Here is a 21,020-nt window from a genome sequence, read left to right on the forward strand (position 1 = left end):
GTTCAAGGGCATTGGTGCTTCCATACCAGGCTGTGTTGTAGCCAGTCAATATACTCTCCACCACGCATCAATAGAAGTTTGTGGAAGTTTTAGATGTCATGCCAAATCTTCACAAACTCCTGAGGAATTAGAGGCACTACTATGCTTTATTCGTACTGGGCCCAAGACAGGTCCTCTGAAATGAAAACACCAATGAATTTAAAGTTGCTGACCCTCTCCATCTCTGATTCCCCGAAGAGGATTGGCTCACGGACCTCCAGTTTCCTCATCCTGAAGTCAATGCCGACACTGAGTAAGAGGTTACTGTTGTGGCACCACTCAGCCAGATTTTCATTCCCTTTTCTATTTGTTAATTCGTCCCCATCCTTAAAAGTGGTGTTGTCAGCAAATTTAAGTATGGCCTTGGGGCTCCAACTCCAGGACAGGATTCCAACCTTTGCCCATCAAGCTTTGACTTCCATCATTAGATGGACCTTCGAGTTTCAGACTTCAGTATTGACCCCTGGTCCAGCAGGTAACGGGACCCTGAACTTCAGGATTGCACTCCGGGCTCACCCGCTGACTGGCCCTCGTGCCTCCTGCTCTCACAGATCCTGGATACAAATGACCTGGCTCAGTCCAACGTCCACTGATGTCCTTCCTCAGCAATCCATGTCACTGGACTTCAAGCACAGAGTACAGGCCTGGACTCTGGCTGCCCGTTGTCCCATATCCACATTGCTAGCCTTCGAGCATATTAATGGCAGGAAGCTTCGCGGCATTAATGTACAGAAGGATCTTGGGGTCCCTGAAAGTGGCATCATAAGTAGATAAGAGTGGTAAAGGTGGCGTGGAGCACAGAGTACAAGAATCATGAAGTAATCACGCAGTTGTCTAAAGCTTTTGGTAAATCCACTTGGGATATTGCATGCAGTTCTGCTTGATCCATTACAGAAAATGGACTTTGAAGAAAATTCAGAATTGCTGCATGGATTTAGAAGGTATGAATTATAAGAGGATGAACAAACTTGGATTGCCCAGAGGAGACACCTAATGGAAGATGATAAGATTATGAGAGTCATAGATAGAGCTGATAGATGGGAGCAGCGGGGGGATGGTCATATGAGCAGCCGGTGCATATCACAGGTCCTGGTTATGCCACCTATCTTGTGAAGACACTGTCCAAAAGAAGGCAATGGCAAACCACTTCTGCAGAAGACCAGGTTTGCATGGCCTAGATGGGCTGAAGGACCTGTCTCTGACCTGTATTATTCTATGCCTCTAATTGCCCTTCATGAAGTAGTGATGAGCATTCTTGAACTGATACAGCCCTTCTGATGAAGGTAATGTCCTCTCTCCCCTCATACCACTGGGTAGGGAGTACTAAGGTTTAGGCCAAGAACTGACTGAGTTTCCAAATGAGGATGGTGTGTGATTTGGAGGGAGCCTTACAGTACTAGTGTTTTTTTTAATTTCAAAATATACTTTATTCAAAAATAAATATATACAATAAACCATTCAATAACTTTTCATCCTTTACATACGTTTCCATTATACTCAGTACGAACACTCACTGCCCATCCTGCCTGATGGTGGAGCTCACAGGATTGGGAGGTGCTATCGAAGCTGCCTGGTCAAGTGAACTGTAATGCATCTTGTTTGTGGTTCTCACTGTGGACGATGTACAGAATGGCAGGGGGAGCAGCTGAAGGGATGCCAGCCAAGCGCACTGCTCTGTCCTAGAAGGCGACAGGCTTTCTCAGAGTTTTGGGCCTGCATCCACCTAGGCATGAAGTCAAAGAGTTACACATGAGGGAAGCAGCTCTTGGACCTGATTGGTCAGATAATCTGCGATGGAACAGTTCTGGAATAGTTATTACTCTTCAAAAATCAGGCTCTTGAACCAGTGTGGATAACTTCACTCATCTCAACTTTGAACTGATTCCACAGCCAACATGCTCATTTTCAATGTCTCCACAACTCACTCTCTCATTATTTATTTATTATTATTTGTTGTTTTTGTACAGCTTGACCGTCACTAATCCAACTACCTGTAATCCGATTCCTTCGATAATCCGCACTGATTTCAAATTTTCCGTGCAACTGTAATTTCAAATTTTCCGGGCCACCGTACCAATCTGCTGCGCATCGCTTTGGTTGCGCTAGATCTGTTCACGTGTTGGCGTGCTCTTGTAAGCACAGACAGGCAATTCCTGCTTGTTTTCCTGCATTTATTGATATAATTTGCGTGAGGCGCGGCCGCCTGGCGCCTGCCCGTCTCACCCACCAGCGGCGGGGGAGCTGGCACGCACTGGGTCAGTCTGCCTTCTCGCCCGCCTGCCGGCAGTCGCGCACTGCCCTCCGGCATCGCCCGGCCGGCGCTCCGTTCTCTTCTGCCTACAACCTCAGATCAGACGTGGTGACCCGCTGAATTTAAGTATGTTACTAAGCGGAGGAAAAGAAGCCATCGAGGATTCCCTCAGTAATCTGTGCCTGTACAATATATTACTTTATTAAAATCCCACTTGCTATTCATTTAATATTTCTGTTTCATTATTATCTAACTTGTACTGATTTATATGAGTCACCTCTTTCTCCCTTATCAGGAGAGAGAGAGCCTGCAGCATGTCAAACTATCGGGTGAACAATGTGGTCTTTGGGGTAACTGCAAGTCTGCGTCTTTGCTATCGCTTACCTCACGCTTGAGTGCTGGTAGTGGGCGTGCTTTACTTTTTGCCGGTGGGGATTGCCGCTTGCTGCGGCTTATGCGTGGGAGGGAGGGGAGCCGGTGGGGGGGGGAACTTAGGGGTTCTAACATTTAACTGTCATTCATTCTTTGGGGCACTCAAGCATTGCAGGATGTATATCGTATACATTTCTTTGACATTAAATGAACCTCTGAATCCTTTGATATTTTAAAAGGTATGATGAGGCGGTTAGCTATTGCTTAACGTGATCCTTCTGTAATTCGGCATTTTCACTAATCCGGCACTCCTCAGGTCCCAATGGTGCCGGATTAGTGAAGGTTGACCTGTATTTGCACAGTTTGTTTTCGGCTGCACATTAGTTCTTGTCAGTCTTCGTGTGTAATTTTTCACTGATTTAGTTGCATTTAATTCTTCTATGAATGCCCTCAAGAAAATGAACCACGGTGTATCTGGTGACACATACGTTGTTTTTTATAATAAATTTACTTTGAACTTTGGTCTATGTCAACCAATGTGCCTAAATGAGTCAGTACCATTAATATGGCATGTGCCCAGAGGACCTTGAAATAATTTGGTAAACTTGAAGATCGTTCTCCAGGTCACTGAGTGTATGTACAGCAGAGGTTGACAGATTCTTGGTAAGTCAGGGTGTGAAAGGTTACAGGGGGAAGGCAAGAGAATGGGATTGAGAGGGAAGTGAATCAGCCATGGTGGAACAGACCAGGCAGGCCAAATGGCCTAATTTTGGTCCAATGTCTTACGGTCTTGTCACATGTACTGTACATTGAAACATTCAGTGAAATGCGCTGTTTTGTGGCAATGACCAACATGTGCTGGGGGCAGCCCGGAAGCATTACCCTGCTTTTGGCGCCAACATAGCATGCCCACAACTTGCTAGCCCTACCCGCACGTCTTTGGAAGGTGCATCACAATCATATAACACGCACGCAGCTCCTTCAGCCCAATTCTTCCACGCCAACCAAGATTCCATTTGACTGTGTTTGGCCCATATCCCTCTGAATCCTTCCTGTCCAAATGTTTTTTTGAACGTTTTAATTGTTTCCGCCTCAATGACTTCCTCTGGCAGCTTGTTTAGTTAACCCACCACCCTCTGTGTGGAAACTCTGTCCCTTTCCTCTCTCACTCTCTACCTATGCCCTCTAATTTTTAACCTCCCTACCTGGGGACTAGACAAGTGCATTGGGGAAAGAAACCATAACACATGGGAGCAGAATTAGGCCATTCAGCCCATTGACCTGGTCCTGCCATTCCAACATATTTGATTTATTATCCCTCTCAACCCCATTCTCCTGGCTGCTGCTGTAACCTTTGGCACTCTTACTAATTAAAAACCTATCAGCCTCTGCTCTAAATATACCTAATGAGGGGTGACCTCATGGAATTTATAAAATCATGAAAGAATATGGATGAGGTGGAGAGTCATATTCTTTTTCCCCAAAACTTGAAGGCACAGATGTAAAGGGGGGGAGGACTTGAAAAGAGATCTGAGAGGTGACTTTTTACACAGAAGGCAGTGAGTACCTGGACCGAGTTGGCAGGAGAAGTGATCAAGGCTGGTACTCTCTCATGCTGGGAGTTCAGTGAGACTGTCTCTCACTGCTTCCCGTCTGTGATCTCACCTGTCAGCTTGTCCTCCTCCCTCTCCTCCCCCCCCCCACCTTTTTATTCTGTCGCCTTTCCCCTTCCTTTCTCATCCTAATGAAGGGTCACAGCTCAAAGTGTCTGCTTTTTATTCCCCTTCATTGATGCTGCCTGACCTGCTGAGTTCCTCCAGCTTTTTGAGAGTGCTGCTCAGGATTTCCAGCATCTGCAGAATCTCTTGTGCTTATGGTTGGCGGGGGCCAGTTGAGTCAAAGGGCCTTTTTCCATGCTGTAGTATTCAATGATATGCCCACCCTCGGAAATAGCAAGTGGAAAGTATTCTGCTGTGCTCTGGGATTGTGCACGCAGATGGCAGAAAGTTCTTCTGGTGTCAGAAGATTAATTACTTTGCAAGACACTCATCTCTGACCTGTTCAACACAGACTTCTACAGTTCAGCCACCGTATGCATCAAGCAAACACTGCCAGCTTGGCCTCAACAGAGATTCTTACAACAGATTACAAGGCTAGAGATCACCTCAGATGTGACCAGCCTACCTCAGGTTTTCTGCTGAATGAGAACCAAAGCGCCAGTTGACACATTACAAAACCAACAAGATCAGATTGATCGAATACCAATTTCCCCTTCCCACACAGTAACTCATTCAGAAGTACACAGATTGTGTGTACCTTTCTGTTTACCGAACATTACGAACGTTTCTGTTGAGATGTTGATCGATAAATAACTTGTCTACACAAGTCTGGCTTCGTTTTGAGTTGCAGCTCAATGGAACTCAAGAAGAGAGGCAACAACTGCAAACAGTACACGTTAAGAGTCAATAAGTCATACTCAGAAGTTCTGCAAATGCTGCAAGTGTTGAGCAACATGCACAAAGTAATTTTAGTGTGTTGCTCATGAGTCAATAAATGTAGACTTACTCTAACTCCAATGCTAGTCCATGCATCTAATGCTTCATCTAGATTCCCAGCCTTTTTTATGCCAATGAGCCTTACAATTAACCGAGGGGGTCCGTGGAACCCAGACTGAAGAAGTTTCGTTCTCCTTAAGGAGAATGAGTGCCAGTATTGAGGGTTTGAGCTGCTCTTGCTTCATGCTCCGTATTACACCTCCTGCTTAGAACCTGAATGCCTTTGCAAAGTCTCCTGTATTCATTCAATAGGCTGAGCCAATAGGCTGGTCCTGGACTTATTTCCATCTGGCATAGTTTGCATTTTGTTGTTTGACTGTTTATGGTTTTTGTATTGCTATATTTATGCTCTATTCTTGGTTGGTGCAGCTGTAACAAAACCCAATTTCCCTCGGGATCAATAAAGTATATCTATCTATCTATCTATTCACTTCCCTCCTCCAATGCAAGTGCGGCCTTGCATTGTACACTTCATCAAAACACCTGGAACTATCAATTCACATCGGTAGTCGGCACAGAGGAAGGAATTGCACGTACAGTAATGACCCTCCTCGCTGGTTTTCTTGTCTGCTCTCTGAATGATGGAAGGGGTACAGAAAGAATCGTAGTTGCAATACCTGCCCACTATGCACTGTTGGTTATACCTTGCTATCCTTGGCTTCTCCCCCCCACCCCCTCCCCACTTTCATCACATTGCCATCTTAATGTGCTGGAAACTGTGAGGTGAAAGTCAACCTCTATGCTTCCGCCTGGAAAGTTACTATAATCAAATGGCAGAGCCCAGGATGCTGCCTTGATTAGAGGGCATGTCTTATGAAGACAGGTTGAGCGAGCTAGGGCTTTTCTCTTTGAAGCAAAGGAGAATGAGAGGTGACTTCACAGACATGTGCAAAATGATACAAAGCATAGTTTGAATGAATAGGCAAAGACTTCCCAGGGCAGAAGTGCCTAATAGGAGGGGCCATGATTTAAAGGTGATTGGAGGAATGTATAGGGGAGATATCAGAGGTAAACTCTTTATACAGAGAGTGGAGGGTGCATGGAATGCCCTGCCAGGGGTAGATATATTAGGGACATTGATGATACTCTTAGATAGGCACATTATGTTAGAGAAGTGGAGGGAGGGGCTATGTAGGAGGGAAGGGTTAGATTGAACTTAGGTTGATTAGCAAGTTAAAATGTCAGCCCAATATTGCAAGTGGAAGGCCCTGTAGGTTCTATGGCATGGGGAGGAGAGAAGTGTGGAACACTGAGTTGGCAATTAAAATAAAATGTTCAATAAAGACTGCCTGTGCTAGAATCTGGAGGAACATACAGCTAGCTGGAGGAACTCAGAGGATCAAGCAACATCTTCCAGGGGGGAAAGGAATCGTCACCGTTTTCAGTCAAAACCCTGCATCGGGACATACAGGCAATGCTGAAAATCTGATACAAAAATTAAAAACGCTGGGAACACTTAACAGGTCAGGCAGCGTGTGGGGAAGGAGAAACAGAGTTCATACGAGGGGCTGAGGACCCTTCTTCAGAACATCTCGTAAAAAGTCTTCATCCAGAAATGTTAACATTCACATTTGAATTGATAGAGCTGTACACGAGATAAGAGCAATAGACCGAGTGAACAGCCAGAGACTTTTTCCGGGTTGGAAATGGCTAATATGAAGGGTACGTAATTGTCAGGTGATTGGAGGAAAATTTACAGGGGATACCAGTGGCAGGATTTGTTTTTATATATACAAAGGCAGTAATCGATGTGTGCAACGTGCTGCCAGGTTTGGTGGTAGAGTCAGATACATTAGGGGCATTTAAGAGATTCCTCGGTAGGCACATGGATGAAAGACGAATGAAGAGCCATGGGGGAAGGAAGAGTTAGATTGATTTTAGGGTAGGTTAAAAGGTGGCACAACATTGTTCTTTGGCACCCCTCCCATTCATGTACTTATCCAAATTTCTCTCAAATGTCACAATTGAGCCCACATTCACCTCTTCTGCTGGTAGCTCGTTCCACACTCACACCACCCTCTGAGTGAAGAAATACCCCTTCAGATCCTCCTTAAATATTCAATTCAAGTTTAACTGCCATTCAACTGTACATGAATACCCATGAATACAGCCAAACAAAGCAGCATTCCTCTGGGGCAAAAGGTGCAAAACACAGTTCTGACAGTCACACACAGCACATGTAAGATAGCGGTAAACATACAGTCACACACAAAAGTAATATAGCCTAGGTCCCCAGGTCCATGGATGTCGTCAGCAAGAACAAGCCTGCAGACAAATGCATTTCAGCTTTCACCCTTAACCTATGACTTCTAGTTCCAGTCTTATCCAACCTCACTAAAAAAGCCTACTTGCATTTACTCTGTCTAGACCCCTCATCATTTTGTACTCATTCGTCATGTGCCGTGTTGTATGACAAGGGCGATCATGCCTTTCCATGACCATGATTGTTCCTGGCAAATTTTTCTACAGGAGTGGTTTGCCACTGCCTTCTTCTGGGCTGGGTCTTTGCCAGACAGGTGACCCTAGCCAGTATCAATACTCTTCGGAGATTGTCTGCCTGGCATCACTGGTCGCATAACCAGGATTTGTGATACACACCGGCTGCTCACACGACCATCCACTTCCTGCTCACCTGGCTTCAGGTGACTCTGATCATGGGGGCTAAGCAGGTGCTACACCTTGCCCAAGGGTGACCTGCAGGCTAGCGGAGGGAAGGAGCATCTTACACCTCCTTTGGTAGAGATGCATCTCCACTCTGCCACCCTATAATTTTGTACACCTCCATCAAAGTTTGTATCTCTCATTCTCCTCTACTCCATGGAATTAAGTCCTATCTTTTAGCATACTCTTTATGAAGAAATTAGCTTTATTTGCCATATGTACGTTGAAACATACAGTGAAATGCACGATTGCATCAGCAGCCAACATGCTTCAACTATGTGCTGGGGTCAGTCTGCAAGTATCATCATGCTTCTGACACCAACACAGCAAGCCCGTAACTTACTAACTTTAACCCATACACCTTTAGGATGTGGGAGTACCTGGAGGTCACGGGGAGAACGTACAAACTCCTTACAGACAGCAGTGGGAATTGAACACTGATCTTCTGATTGCTGATGCTGTACGGTGTTACACTAACTGTTACGCTATCGTACTGCGTTTCACTGGGGTCTTGACTTCATTGATGTATTGAAAACATTGAGGCCACGTTACTGATCTATGTTATATTACGTCAGTCAGAAAATTAAAACGTTGGTGACCGCTCTGGATTTTCCGTCGGCAAGTCCACACCAATACACTAACTCCTACCACAGGAGCTCTTACTTTCTGGAAGAAGCTGTGATATGGAGCCTAATCAAATATCTACTGGAAATATAAGTATCGGTCATGGCAAGTTCACCTTTACCGATAAATGTTACTTTCACAATCTCTGGTATTGCAAAGTACCACCCAATCTGATGTAATCACAACTTCAACTTCACAAGACTTGATTCCTGGACCACAGAGTCAAACTATGAGGAATAATTGGTTAAACTAGTATTTGTTTCCTACAATTTGTAAAGTTAAAGCAGTAATTAAACATAAAATATAGAACAGTACAGCACAGTACTGTTCCTTTGACCCGTGATGTGCTGACCAACACAAACTTCTTCCACTGTCCTTTCCTCCTCCACAGCCCGTATTCCTCCATTTTCCTTTCATCCATGCGCCTATCAGGGCTGCCTGTAACGTCACTGGCTTTTAGGGCAGCAATGAACGTTCTCCATCTCTGGTGGTGTTCAGGGATTTCTTCAGCATGCCAGTAGCTTCCTCTCAGTTTTCACAACTGGCAGTCATGCAGGTCCCGGGTGGAGACTCAGGAATACCACTGCACTCAGATGTAGCAGGATTCTTCATTGCTGTTCCCTTTGATCTGTGTGGCATGGATGACCCTACCAAGAGCCAAAGCATAAAGCTTTGATGCTGGCCAACAGAGTTCTCTGGGTCTTTAAGGCATGCAAGCCTCCAAACCCTACAAACAAGGTTGCGGTTGTCCTGGAGGGTAAATGGTTTCAGTTCAGGTTTATTTACCGTTTTCTGGGGGTCTAGGTTTCGCTGGTGAGCTGCTACTTGAATCACGGCGGTTTTCCACAGGGGTGGCACATAGCATAGCAGTTAGTGCAAAGCTTTACAGTGAGACCTCTGAACACCTTGCTACTCCCAGTATACGCTAGTTATCACAGTACCATTACATGGTTGTACATTTAACTAGGTCATGTATGTCAACATAAGACCATAGGCACAAAATTAGGCCATTTGGCCCATCAAGTCTGCTCTGCCATTTCATCATGGCTGATCCATTTCCCTCTCAGCCACATCTCCTGCCTTCTCCCCATATCCCTTCATGACCTGACTAATCAACTTTTGCCCTAATTATACCCAATGACTTGGCCTCCACAGCTGCCTGTGGCAATGAATTCCACAGATTCACCAATCTCTGGCTAAAGAAATTCCTCCTCATCTCCATTCTAAAAGGACACCCCTCTCTCCTGAGGCTGTGTCCTCTGGTCTTAGACTTCCCCACCACAGGAAGCATCCTCTCCACATCCACTCTATTGAGGCGTTTCAACATTTGATGAGTTTCAATTAGGTCACCCCTCATTCTTCTGCGTACCAGGGCATACAGGCCCAGAGCCACCAAATGCTTTACATGTACACCTACAGAATTTTTTTTTTATTATCTGTTAATATTATTGTGCTATTATTTTATATGTTGTTTGGGAATAATGAACTGCGTTTTGCACTTTGGTCCCAGAGGAATATTGTTTCATTTTACCTCGAAACACGTGTACGGTTGAATAACTATAAACTTTACTTTGAACTCCAGGCTGGGCTGTCAGACTGGGTAACAGCTTCTTCCCTCAGGCTGTGAGACTAATGAATACCCTGCCATCACCGAGGTCTCATCACGAGGAGCTTGCTATTTACTGTACTGTTTACCTGTGCCGTGCACTACATGCAGATCTGAATTATATTTTATTAACTTATGGTAATATTTTGTTATGCGTTGTGTTTGATGGTACATTTTGTGGGTGCACCATGGTCCGGAGGACCGTTATTTTGTTTGGTTGTACTATATTTACAAACATCTTGTATAATATAGATGTATAGCTAGGGCACCCAAGACCTTGGCACAGTACTGTAGTTATCAATGTGGAGTGGGAAGTGAGTTTGTAAATCTGGTGAGGGTGGAGCGCCACGGGAGGGGTGTGAAAAAGTTGGCATAGGAGTGCCAGGGGAGGGGGTGTGGCACAGGTACAGACACATTCAGCCCTGAGACACCAGGAAAGGTAACTTGATTCTACACAATTTGTTTATTGATCATTATAAAATGTCTCTCTGGTGCTTCCCACTCCCTCCCCTCTCCCTTCCCCTTTTCCCAACCATGATTCCCATCTCCTTGCTGCCTTCCCACTCTCAGCCCACAATAGAGACCCATAACAGAATCAGGTTTATCACTATTCAGATAAAGTATGTTTTGAAATTTGTTTTTTTTTCTGCAGCAAAAAAGTGCAATACATAAAATTACTGCAGTACTGTGCAAAAGTCTTAGGCACCCTTGCTACATACAGTAGCATGCAAAAGTTTGGGCACTCCTGGTCAAAATTTCTGTTACTGTGAATAGCTAAGCAAGTAAAAGATGAACTGATTTCCAAAAGGCATAAAGTTAAGATGACACATTTCTTTAATATTTTAAGCAAGATTACTTTTTTATTTCTATCTTTTACAGTTTCAAAATAACAAAAAAGGAAAAAGGCCTAAAGCAAAACTTTGGGCACCCTGCATGGCAGTGCTTAGTAACACCCCCTTTGGCAAGTATCACAGCTTGTAAACGCTTTTTGCAGCCAGCTAAGAGTCTCTCAATTCTTGCTTGGGGTATTTTCGCCCATTCTTCCTTGCAAAAGTCTTCAAGTTCTGTGAGATTCTTGCATGCACTGCTCTTCTGAGGTCTATCCACAGATTCTCGATGATGTTTAGGTCGGGGGACTGCGAGGGCCATGGCAAAACCTTCAGCTTGCGCCTCTTGAGGTAGTCCATTGTGGATTTTGAGGTGTGTTTCGGATCATTACCCTGTTGTAGAAGCCATCCTCTTTTCATCTTCTAAAAAGTTCTATTTTAACTTCATCAGTCCACAGGACTTGTTTCCAAAATGCATCAGGCTTGTTTAAATGTTTCTTTGAAACATTTCAATAGAACTTTCTGGCCGCAATGAGCAAAGGTATGTTTGGAGAAAAAAGGGTGCAGAATTTCAAGAAAAAGAACCCCTCTCCAACTGTTAAGCACAGGGGTGGATCGATCATGCTTTGGGCTTGTGTTGCAGCCAGTGGCACAGGGAACATTTCACCGGCAGAGGGAAGAATGAATTCAATTAAATATCAGCAAATTCTGGAAGCAAACATCACACCGTCTGTAAAAATGCCAAAGATGAAAAGAGGATGGCTTGTACAACAGGATAATGATCCTAAACACACCTCAAAATCCACAATGGACTACCTCAAGAGGCACAAGCTGAAGGTTTTGCCATGGCCCTCACAGTCCCCCGACCTAAACATCATCGAGAATCTGTGGATAGACCTCAGAAGAGCAGTGCATGCAAGGCGGCCCAAGAATCTCACAGAACTAGAAGCTTTTTGCAAGGAAGAATGGGCGAAAGTCCCCCAAACAAGAATTGAAAGACTCTTAGCTGGCTACAAAAAGCGTTTACAAGCTGTGATACTTGCTAAAGGGGGTGTTACTAAGTACTGCCATGCAGGGTGCCCAAACTTTTGCTTAGGGCCCTTTTCCTTTTTTGTTATTTTGAAAATATAAAAGATGGAAATAAAATAGTTTTGTTGCTTAAAATATTAAAGAAATGCATCATCTTTAACTTTATGCCTTTTGGAAATCAGTTCATCTTTTACTCGCTTAGCTATTCACAGTAACAGAAATCTTGACCAGGGGTGCCCGATCTTTTGCATGCAACTGTATATACAGTATTGTATATATGTGCAGTCAGATGACAACAAACTTGAACCTGAACTGAAGTTTGGGTTGGAACACATTGCAGGTTGGTGGTAGAATGGGGACATTTACAAGACCGTTAGATAGACATGTCCTCCAAGAAGAGCACAACTTTTGGAGGCTTATGTGCCTCAATAACGTGGAGGGCTCTGTTGGCTGGAGTCAGGGCTTTATGCTTCGGCCTTTTGTAGGGTCACCCATGCCAAACAGGTCAAAGGGTAGAGGCCAGTCTAAGAGTGATTCACCAGTCCTCCAGGTTAGGGGGTTCAGCTCAAGGCTAACAACTCTGACTGGTAAAACAAAATAGTTACGGAAACAGCAATGAAAATCCATTCTGCATCTGAATGAGACTGCATTCCTGAGTCTTCACCCGGGACTTGATGACTGACAGTGATGAAAACTGAGGGGAAGCTACTGACACAATGAAGGAAACACCACAAGAGTTGGAGGACCTTCACTGCTGCCCTAAACACCTGTGGCATAACAGGCAGTAAATAAGAACCCATTTTACGACAGATGAACCCCACACATCCACTCCCCCCAACCTTGCCACGCATGAAACATTAGCCTTGAGTCGAATGAATAAAACTGCCCTCTTTTGCAATGATTAATTTAACAGCTTCCTATTATTTTTCCAATGGCTCCATTCACCAGGATACATTGCTACGGAAACCACTTGGCCTGTGGCCCACTATAAATTAAAATAAAAAGGGGGAAAAAGTAAATTATTTGGTGGCATAATTGGCTGCGTTATCTTTCTGCCTTTGGGAACCAGAGCCTAATCCACTCCCGAGAGATGTGCTGATAAAGATGTGCAGGCCTTCTAGGGAGATGAATTATGGTTGCTTTTAAAAGCTTGGACCGTCGAACTTCACAAACTTATAATACCACTCAATGAGATCAAGTCACAATTCAGTCATAACTCCTTTACACACTTTTCACCATATCCTAAATAAGTGCTTAAAATATTTATTAATTACAATTAAATGTTAAACAGTTGACCAAGTTTCAACAGATATCTGCAGGAGGGATTTCTAAAGTTTCTGGCATTCTTCACTTGGGGAGGTGATTCCTACCTTGAGGAAGCACTCAAGACAAAACGACAGAATTAGGCCATTCAGCCCATTGAGTCTGTTCCACCATTTGATCATGACTGATTTATTTCCCCCTCTCAACCCCACTCTCCTGCCTTATTACCTTAACCTTTGACACCCTTACTAATCAAGAACTTATCAACCTCCACTTTCAATATGCCGAAATGACCAGATCTCCACTGCCATTGTGGTAATGAGTTCCATAGATTCACCACCCTCTGGCTAAAGAAATCCCTCCTCATTTCTGCTGTAAAGGGAATGTCTTCTATTTTGAGACTGTGCTCTCTGGTCCTAGACTCTCCCAAAATTTGAAAAATGCTCCCAACATCCACTCTATTTAGATCTTTCAATATTCTAAAAACTTCAGTGAGATTCCCCCCTCATTCTTCTAAACTCCAGCGAGTACAGGCCCAAAGCCACCAAATGCTCCTTCTACGTTAACCCTTTCGTTCCCACTGAAACAGGCTCCTCGACCTTTCACATTCTCACTGACTGTTGCACCCATACGTAATCATCCCATTTACCTGCATTAAGTCCATTGTGCAGAGATTTGGTAGGTCAGAAAAAACCATGGCATACTTCTCCAGACGCGTGGTGGAAAGTGTGCTGACTGGCTGCGTTAAGACCTGGTATGGGAACACCAATGCCCTTGAGTGGAAAATCCTACAAAAGGTCATGGATTCGGCCCAGTGCATCATGGGAAAAGCCCGCCCAACCATCGAGCACATCTGGATGAAATGCTGTCGCAGAAAAGCAGCACCCAAAGATCCTCACCCAGCAGGCCTTGCTCTTGTCTCACTGCTGCCATCAGGTAGAAGGTACAGGTGTCCCAGAACTCACACCACCAGGTTCAAGAACAGTTACCATCCCTCAACCATTAGGCTGTTGGAAAAAAAAATCACTACACTCATTCTACTTCTGGTGTTCCTACAACCAATACTTAAGTATTCTTTATCTTGCTGTTTCTTGCTCTCATTATTTACTTATATCCATTTGCACATTTTGGTGTTCATTGATCCTGTTTACAGTTGCTGCTCTAAAGATTTGCTAAGTATGCCCGCAGGAAAAAGTATCTCAGGATTGTATGCAACACACACAAATTGCTGGAGGAACTCTGCTGGCTAGGCAGCATCTATGGGAAAAAGTACAGTCAGGGCTTTGGCCTGAAACCCTTCGGCAGGACTGGAGAAAAAAAAGCTGAGGAGTAGATTTGAAAGGTGACGGTAGGGGAGAGAGAAACGCCAGGCGATAGGTGAAACCTGGAGGGGGAGGGATGAAGCAAAGAGCTAGGATTGGTGAAAGGCCATGGAAGAAAGAAAAATGGGAGGAGGGGTTTGGAGTACCAGAGGAAGGCAATGGGCAGGCAAGGAGATAACATGAGAGGGGGAAAAGGGGAGGCATTACTGGAAGCTAGAGAAATCAATGTTCATACCATCAGGTTGGAGGCTACCCAAACAGGATACAAAGTGTCGTTCCTCCAACCTAAGTATGGCCTTATCACGACAGTGAAGGAAGCCATGGACGGACATATCGGAATGGGGATGGGAAGTGGAATTAAAATGGGCGGCCACAGGGAGATCCCGCTTGTTCTGGCTGTCTTCTAATCTACGTCAGGTCTCACTGATACACAGGAGGCCACACTGGGAGCACTGAACACAGTATATGACCCTAACAGTAAAGCCCCTCCCCCTTCACCACTTCACATCGCCTTATCCCTCTCATGTTATCTCCTTGCCCGCCCATCACCTCCCTCTGGTGCTCTTCCCCCCCCCCACCCCTTTTTCTTTCTTCCATGGCCTTCGGTCTCTTTCACCAATCAACTTCCCAGCTCTTTGCTTCATCCCTCCCCCGCCAGGTTTCACCTATAACCTCTCTCCCCTCCCCCCCCCACCTTTCAAATCTACTCAGCTTTTTTTTCTCCAGTCCTGCCGAAGGGTTTCAGCCCGAAACTTCGACTGTGCTTTTTTCCCCCATAGATGCTGCCTGGCCTGCTGAGCTCCTCCAGCATTTTATGTGTGTTGCTCCCATTTCCAGCATCTGCAGATTTTCTCTTGTTCAGGATTGTATGTAGGGACATGTGTGAATTCTGATAATAAACTTTACTTTAAACTTTTCTATGCCTTGGCGAGCCAGATTCTTGTCTCCAAGTTTCTTAAATACTGTTCAAGCCTCCGCCTCCCTAGGCAGTACATTCTGTGTGTCAACCACTCTCCGAGTGAAAGATCTGTTTTTGGAGATCTGTGTGCAGACAAGGTGTTGCAATTGACTGTAGTAAAAATACACCTGTATCTGGCAGGTCCAACTGCTGGTGAGTCAGTGTCCTGGCAAAAACTACACTATGAAGACAAAAGAACACTCCAAGCAGCTCTGTGAAAAGGTTATTGAAAAGCACAAGTCAGGAGATGGATACAGAGAATTTGCAAGTCACTGAATATCCCTTGGAATAGAGTTAAGTCAAACATCAAGAAATGGAAAGAATATAGCACAGCTGTAAATCTGCCTAGAGCAGACCGTCCTCAAAAACTTTATGACTGCGCAAGAAGGGGACTAGTGAGGGAGGCCATCAACATACATCTGACAACTCTGGGGGAGTTACAAGCCTCAGTGGCTGAGATGGGAGAGACTGCACACACAACAACTGTTGCCCGTGTGCTCCACCAGTCGCAGCTTTATGGGAGAGCAACAAAGCAAAAGCCGCTATTGGAAAAGAAATTCACACAAAAATCCCAACTAGACTTTGCCAGAGGACATGTGGGAGACTCTGAAGTCAGCTGGAAAGTTCCATGGTCTCATGAAACCAAAATTGAGCCTTTTGGTCATCAGACCAAACGCTATGTTTGGTGTAAGCCAAAACCGCATAACAAAAACACAGCATCCCTACCATGAAGCTGGAGGTGACTGTTGGATACTTCACTGCAGCAGGCCCTGCCCGGAAGGCTTGTGAAGGTAGAGGGTAAAATGAATGCAGCAAAATACAGGGAAATCCTGGAGGAAAACCTGATGCAGTCTGCAAGGGAACTGCGACTTGGGAGATTTCTTTTCCAAACATAAAGCCAAAGCTACACAGAAATGACTTAAAAACAACATTAATGTCCTGGAATGGCCAAATCAGAGTCCAGAGCTCAATCCAATTGAGAATTTGTGGCTGGACTTGAAAAGGGCTATTCACTCATGATCCCCATGCAATCTGACAGAGCTTGAGCAGTTTTGTAAAGAAGAATGGGGAAAAATTGCCGTGTTCAGATATGCAAAGCTGATAGAGACCTATCCACACAGACTCAAGTCTGTAATTGCTGCCAAAGGTGTATCCGCTAACTATTAATTTGAAGGTGGCAAATACTTACGCAATCAATTGTTTTGTGTTTTATATTTGTAATTAACTTAGATCACTTTGTAGATATCTGTTTCACCTTGACATGAGAGTCTTTTTCTGTTGATCAGTGTCAAAAAAGCCAAATTAAATCCACTGTGATTCAATGTTGTAAAACAATAAAACATGAAAACGTCCAAGGAGGGTGAATTCTTTTTATAGGCACTGTAAATGTATATCGTCAAGCGAGACGACGTTTCTCCGGACCAGGGTATAAAGCACTGTAGTGCACTTAACATACATAACCCATAAGTAAGGAGAACACACAAGTAAGAATACAATCTACAGACAGATTACACATAAATAAAGTGCATAAATTAAATATTGCTGGGTACAGAACAGATTAACCAGCGACACTTTGAATGAGATGCGGCAGGGAGTTCAGAACCACAATGGCAGAAACTGTTTCCCGTCCTGACTGCTCTCAGGAGTCCCCTGCCTGATGGCAGAAAGTCAAAGAGGATGCTGGATGGGTCCTGGTTGGGATCCTTAATAATATCAAGGGCCCTGCGTATACGACTCTCTTGATAAGTGTCCCCAGTGGATGGTGGGGGGGGAAGGGCACCCCGATGATTCTCTCGGCCGTTCTCACAGTCTTTTGTAGGGACTTCCAGTCCGACGCTTGGCTGCTCCCATACAGATGGAGAAGCAATTCATGAGAATGTAATCAGATTAGTGGAAATGGATGGTTGATGGTGGGTGTAGATAGGTTGGCTGGGTTTCTGTACTATAAGACTCTAGGGACTTCACAGCAGAAGGGAAGTTCCCAACATTTTTTAAAAATTAAAGTGGTGTTTGCAATCCTAAATATCCCACCATCGGAACTTACTTCAAATAGTTTACCCAACGTAGAGTATAGAACGGTGCAGGCTCTTTGGCCCATCATGCTGTGCTGACTGTTTAACCTACTTATCAATCTAACACTTCCCTCCCACAGAGCCCTCCAGCGACTGTCAGCCTCCCCGTTCACTGTCCTCTTTGTCCCTTGCCAGTGAGAGAGAAAGCCTGTGGCAGGTCGAACTGTTGGGTAAACAATAGTTTTTGTTGACTCCTTGGGTGCTTTGCTATTGCTTGGTGGGTGGTGGGAGCTGATGCTTTTTGCTGAAACGGCTGGGGAGGGGGAGGGGGACAGGGGGCTTTGGGGTTCTAATGTTTTCTGTCGTTTATTCTTTTGGGGTTCTTCTGTTTTTCGTGGTTGTCCGCAAAGGCAAGTATTTCAGGTTACGTATTGTATACGTTCTCTGATAATAAATGGAACCATCTGCTTTGATATCTTTCTTTCATCCATGTGCCTATTCCTTTCATTAAATGCCCCTAATGTTGTGCAACAACTGATGGCAAGCTGGCAATCTCCGAAGAGTATTGATAATCGCTGGGGTCACCCATCTTGGAAAGGCACTGCCCAGAAGACTACAATGGGAAAGCACTTCTGTAGAAAAATGTTCCCAGAACTGATAGCGATGGTTGTATCCACCTCTACCACCACCCCTGGCCACGCATTCCACACACCCACCACTGTGTGTAAAAAAAAACAGACAGTACCTCTGAGATTCCCCCTGTGCTTTCCTCCAATCACCTTAAAATTGTGCCCCCTTAACAGTCATTTCCAACCTGGGGAAAAGTTGCTGGTTGTCCATGCTGCCTATGCCTCTTACCACCTAATACAGCTATCAAGTCACCTTCTCATCCTCCTTTGCTCCAAAGAGAAAAGGCCTAGCTTACTGAGCCTTTCCTCATCAGACATGCTCTCTAATCCCCCCCTAAAGGTTCAACATCTTTCCTATAGTGAATGGAACACACTGAAAGGTTCCGTCAAAACAGTCCTTCAATGTAATTTCTGCAACATGTCCCTAGTTTGTCTCCCCTCACTTTCTAATTTAAACCCCGGGTGTTTGGTTATTCTGGTAAATCTATGTTGCATGCTGCACTTCCTCCACACACAAGATTGTTTCCAAATTGTGGACATCAGTGGCGGCACAAACATCACGCGTGGCCCATCCTTTCTTGTGAATGATGCTTACCTGATGTCGCGTGGCTCTGATGCTGCCACAAGTTTGTTTTTCACTGTGTCTGTGCATCCATGTACTTGTGCACATCACAATAAACTCAACTTTGACTATGATCCTGACTTGCTCCCAAACCAACTGGTTTGTTCAACTATCACAGTGGGTAGCTAAGAGTTAACCATGTTACTCGGGTCCAGAGTCATAGAATTAGAGCACCGGAGCACAGAAACTGGCCTTCGGCCCAACTCGTCCATCCTGACCCATTTCACTGCCTAGTCCCATCGACATGCACCCAGACCATAACCCTCCATCCATGGACCTATCCAAATGTCTCTTAAATGCTGCAGTCAAACCTATATCCACCTGCTGGAAGCTTGCACCACCCTCTGGGTGAAGGGGCTCCCCCTCATGTTCCCCTTAAACATTTCACCTTTCACCCATAACCTATGACCTCTATTTCTAGAAGCCCCCTTCCTCCTCTCCCTCCACCTTCTTACTCTGAACTCTCATTTTTTTCCCTTCCAGTTCTGACGAAGGGTCTCAGTCCAAAACGTTGACTGTTTACTCTTTTCCGTAGATGCTGCCTGGCCTGCTGAGTTCCTCTAGCATTTTGAGTGTGTTGCTCTGGATTTCCAGCATCTGCAGATTTTCTCTCGATTGGACTAGTCTCATTGAACCTCAGGGGAAAGCACCTCCATGTATTTACTCCATCTATTACCTGTCATAATTTTGTAAACCTCTGTAAGATCTCCCCTCATTCTCATACATTCCAAGGAATAAAGTCCTCACCTATTCAGCCTCTCTAATACTTATGTCCTCAAGTCCCAGCAACATCCTCAAATTTTACCTGCACTCGTTCAGACTTATTGATCTCTTTCCAGAACTTCACACAAAACTCCGAATTCAACCTCACCAACTCCAATATAACATCCTAACTATGGTGTACATACCAGATTTTCCTCTGTGAACGACAAGTTAACGAGACGGGTTCTAGTTACCACTTGGGAGCCTAGCCTTTTATTTCATATTTATTCAATTACTCAGATTTAAGAAAAGCCCACAGTACTCCAGGTGTGGTCTAACCGAGGTGCAGACTTGCCAAAATCCCGCCGTAGCTAACAGTAATGCTTGTAAAGGCCTCAAGACTGACTTTACATTAGCCTTGTCAATTGGAGCTTGATCACAGCTTGGTCATCATGTTGGGGTAAAATGCAAGCAAACATGAGCCATCAAATCTGGCCTAACGTTCACTAGACAAGGATCCCTTAGATTAGGGAAGGCAGGATTTAACTTGGACAGCTTCTTTCATCGCATTCTGCTCAGCGGTTTGACAATAACCTGCTCAGTCCCCTCGGAGAGAAAGTGCTCTTTGGGTGGTACACATTAAACTGGCCTATGCAAAGGTTTTCTTGCCTGGAGAAGAAATTTAGCTCCCTCCACTCCATCTCCTGCGCCGCCCAAATTAAATGTGCTGTCTTCACTAGCCACAGCAATCTTATACCTCAGTGGCCACTTTATTAGGCACACCTGTTTGCAGATGCTAATTAACCTGATCAGCCAATCAGGTATTTACTATTTATTGAGATACAGTGTATAACAGGCCTCTCCAGCCCTTCGAGCTGCACCACCCAGCAACCCCCAATTTAATCTGAGCCTAATTGCGGGACAATTTACAATGACCAATTAACCTACCAACTGGTAGGTCTTTGGATTGTGGGAGGAAACTGGAGCACCTGGGAGAAACCGACACGGTCACGGGGATGATGTACGAGCTCCTTACAGGCAGTGGCGGGAACTGAACTCTGGTTACTTGTACTGTAAAGTGTCGCCCTGGCCACCACGCTACCATGCCGCCCTGTGACAGCAACTCAGTGCACGGTCGAGAGGTTCAGTTGCTGTTCAGGCCAAACATCAGAACGGAGAAGAAATGTGGTCTAAGTGACTTTGACTGCAGAATAATTGCTGGTGCCAGATGGGGTGGTTTGAGTATCTCAGAAACTGCTGATCTCCTGGGATTTTCATGCACATCACTCTAGAGTTTACAGAGAATAGTGCAAGAAACAAAAAAAAATCCAGTGAGTGGCAGTTCTGTGGGTAAAGACACCTTATCATTGAGAGGGGTTAGAGGAGAATGGCCAGACTAGTTCAAACTGACAGGAAGGCAACAGTAACTCAAGTTACCACATACTACAACAGTGGTGTGCAGAAGAGCATCTCTGAACGCACAACATGTCGAACCCTGAAGTGGATGGGCTACAGAAGCCGAAGACCTCACCATGTTCCACTCCTGTA

The sequence above is a fragment of the Mobula birostris genome, chromosome 16, assembly GCF_030028105.1.
Source record: "Mobula birostris isolate sMobBir1 chromosome 16, sMobBir1.hap1, whole genome shotgun sequence".
Lineage (NCBI taxonomy): Eukaryota > Metazoa > Chordata > Chondrichthyes > Myliobatiformes > Myliobatidae > Mobula > Mobula birostris.